The 2,459-nt window shown below is 42.3% G+C and overlaps 1 long non-coding RNA gene across 1 annotated transcript in view; it reads left to right on the top strand.

Annotated features, from left to right (window-relative positions):
- Nucleotides 1-364: 364 nt before the first annotated feature.
- Nucleotides 365-2,459, top strand: part of LOC103132118 (uncharacterized) — a 4,156-nt gene continuing 2,061 nt past the window's right edge. The window contains exon 1 of the long non-coding RNA XR_475497.2: nt 365-771. This is a non-coding gene — a long non-coding RNA (uncharacterized LOC103132118). The remainder of the gene's footprint in view (nt 772-2,459) is intronic.

The raw sequence follows: 2,459 nt of genomic DNA, 5'->3' as shown, positions 1-2,459 counted from the left end.
TCTGGTCGGAGACTTTCGTCCTCTGGGCCTGAAATGTTCTCCAGCAGCTAGAAGGACCACTGAGGAACCAAAGGGTCAGGTCAGAGGTCAGAGGTCATGTGATCTTTCTGAGGTTTATTTCTCTTGCTGGGTTATCGTCTGGACGCAGAGAATCTGCTGGATTAGTGTTTGGGCTGATTAGCTGTTAGGAAAGAGGAAGTGAAATATGTTAATTGTTGCATGAAAAGTTTAATAAAAACAAAACGTAGTTACATTTTTAAAGTAGGTGAGGCTCAGTGTGGCTTTTTCCAGATAAATAAACTCTTTAATTTCTTTAATGTTGGAAGATCAGCAACTGGCTGAAACATACCTATAAATGGTATGAGCTAAAACTGGGAATCAGAAAGTCACAGTGTAAATGATAAATTATTGCATTCATATAAAGTAAAACGGCCATTTTTAGGCACAATTTCTCCTTGGTTTCTAATTGAAAAATCACCATCAGTTCATTAGCTCTGTGGTTGTTTCTTTTCTGTCCTCAGGTTGCCACATGCTGTCAGTAATCCCTCATCCTGGTGGCTAATTGCAGCTAATTACGTTCACCTGGCATCCTGGTGTCAATTAGAGGCTGGAAGCCAAACCAGCACCACAGAAAATAAATGTTGTTTCTCCTCAGACCAGCCGGTCAGCGAATACCTTAAAAATAGCCAATCAGTAGGATTTCTCATTAAGTGCAGCTCTGCATTCATGCAGCTTCCAAGGCGAGTCGAGGTCACAGCTGGCAGAGTTCAGGTAATTAGTGTTTCCTCCTCTGCAGCTCCTGGATTAAAGGGAACAGTTCGCTCCCGTCCCCGTCCTTGTCCTCCCCGTCTCCGTCATGTGAGACAAATGAGACTCGGCAGTTACGGTTCATTCGTCTCCTCAGGTTGGTAATGTGAATATTCTCCAGTGAGACGAAGGACAGCCGATGCCTTTTTGGGTCAGACGCACGAAAACAGGACAAGAAGAAGAAAAACGTTTTTATTGTGACACATGAACCAAATCTGCAGGTTTATGAAACACTAATTATTATTATTAATGTCTTAATGATCACTCAGTGATCGTGTTTTGCTAAATGGAGGATGTTTTTTTTCTGTGAAGACATAGTAACAGTTTAAACAAATAGGAAAAATAAAATATTATAAAAGTTCCATGAATGGATTTTAGCCACCAACCGTCCATGAAGGAGAGGAGCAGAGAGCACTTGGTCTGGAAGTTGTGTTGGACTTTCTGACCTGCAGGGCGGCGCTGTCAGAGCTGCTGCTCCCTCTCTGAACACCTGACAGGTAAAATGAACCCCAGCTTCATTACATCAGCAGCTCAGTCAGGTGAGGATTTAATAAGTTACTGCTCAGAGAGCAGAGGAGCCACCATGCTTCCAGAACCTGCCCTGGTTCTGCCTGGAGCATCCAGAGAGCCCAGGCTGACCTCTGACCTCTGACAGAAGCCAGCAGGGCTCACCTGGCTGGGTCTTCCTCAGACATCAGCTCAGCAGGACGCTGCGCTCTTTCTTCTGTTGATGTTTGATCATTTCTTCGTTTTCAGTCTCAGAACATAAACTGAGTTTCTTATGGTTCGTTTTAGCAGAAAGTCGTTTGGTTCTGACAGAGCCGGACTCGGTTCAACCCGCCGGGTTTCCACCAAACACTGTTTCCTGTTAGCAGATTTAAATTTACTGTCAAAAATTAACAGCAATAATTAGTTATTTACAATGACTTTACACTGTCAGTTTCAAATCAAACATGTAATTAACAAGCTAAATATTTAGTTTGAAAACTGACTGTTATGAATGAATGAATGAACATGGTGAAAACATGAACCTCAGTTTTTCTCTTATAGATTAACTAAATAACTCAAATTGTTGCTGATCATTTCTCACTGTAACTTTGCAAACGGCTCCACAAACTAAATCTAAATCTCTCCTCATAGATCTAGATCTAGAATGGTGAATCAGTCCTTATTGATGGATCTTTCCAGTGGATCTTCAGCTTTTCGTCAGCAGATCTGGTTCTGACTTTATGACTTATGATGTGTGAATATGACAGCAATCTGCATATTTATGAGCAGGCCTGCAGGGAAACCTTAACCTCACATGGCCACGCTGCGCTCTGCTTGCTTATGCATGAAGACACAAACACTCATTCATTTATTCACATGTTTATTCATGATGCTTTTAATTTGGAGAGAGAGAGGTGGATAACAGAAACATGTCTGACTTTGTTTTAGGGCCTCATCCAGCTCTTAGCCTCACTGTGGTGTGAAGGCGCAGCGAGAAGGCAGCTTCCTGTTTTTATTGCTTTAGTTGCTCCGGCCTGACAGAATAATCTGACTGTAACTCAGGAAAACCATCAGGAACAGATTAATAATCCGCCTCTCCGATTCAACTGGGACAACGTTCATGAATTCACCAATCTGCTCACTCAGCATTAATGTCCTGTTTA

This window comes from Poecilia formosa, unplaced genomic scaffold (genome assembly GCF_000485575.1).
Source record: "Poecilia formosa unplaced genomic scaffold, Poecilia_formosa-5.1.2 Scaffold929, whole genome shotgun sequence".
Lineage (NCBI taxonomy): Eukaryota > Metazoa > Chordata > Actinopteri > Cyprinodontiformes > Poeciliidae > Poecilia > Poecilia formosa.
The sequence above is the reverse complement of the archived record's forward strand: the minus strand, read 5'-3'. Positions and strand labels throughout refer to the sequence as shown.